This window comes from Brassica oleracea, chromosome C6, assembly GCF_000695525.1.
Source record: "Brassica oleracea var. oleracea cultivar TO1000 chromosome C6, BOL, whole genome shotgun sequence".
Classification (NCBI taxonomy): Eukaryota; Viridiplantae; Streptophyta; class Magnoliopsida; order Brassicales; family Brassicaceae; genus Brassica; species Brassica oleracea.
The window spans coordinates 27,336,038-27,336,577 of NC_027753.1; positions in this window are offsets into that span (position 1 = coordinate 27,336,038).

Sequence of the window (540 nt, forward strand, 5' to 3'; positions counted from 1 at the left end):
CTGTCTTGTTGTACCAATCTCTTTTTAATTTTCATTAGAGGTTGGAAAACATGAATCTCACAAACATCTCTCATAAGAACCAGATTCATGCAAATCATTTTTATATAATTGTTTAAGAGGCCTTATCGATCATGAAATAGTTTATAAAGCTTTATAAAATATCACATTTGTACCCTTTCCGTTCCACTATGACTTTCTTGGGAAAGGAGATCAAACTTAGGAGACGTAAATGTTGGAGTAGGCGATGAAACCTTCAAACAAAATATTTGAAAATTAGATGTTTATGCTATATACATTAAACTTTTACAAGGCCTTATAAAATATATTAATTTTGTACCCTTGTATCAAAGTTTGGAGTATTGAATGTTGGAGTAGGCGAAATAACCTACAAAAGAAATAAGAAATTCAATTTGCCAAGCACTAAATCAAAAAATTTATAAACCTTTATATCCTATTTTAGATTCATACATGCGACGTTTGTTTTAAGCAACTTTCTGATTTAAGTTTTTTTGTGTCTTCGTCTTGAGTGATTTTTTGTGT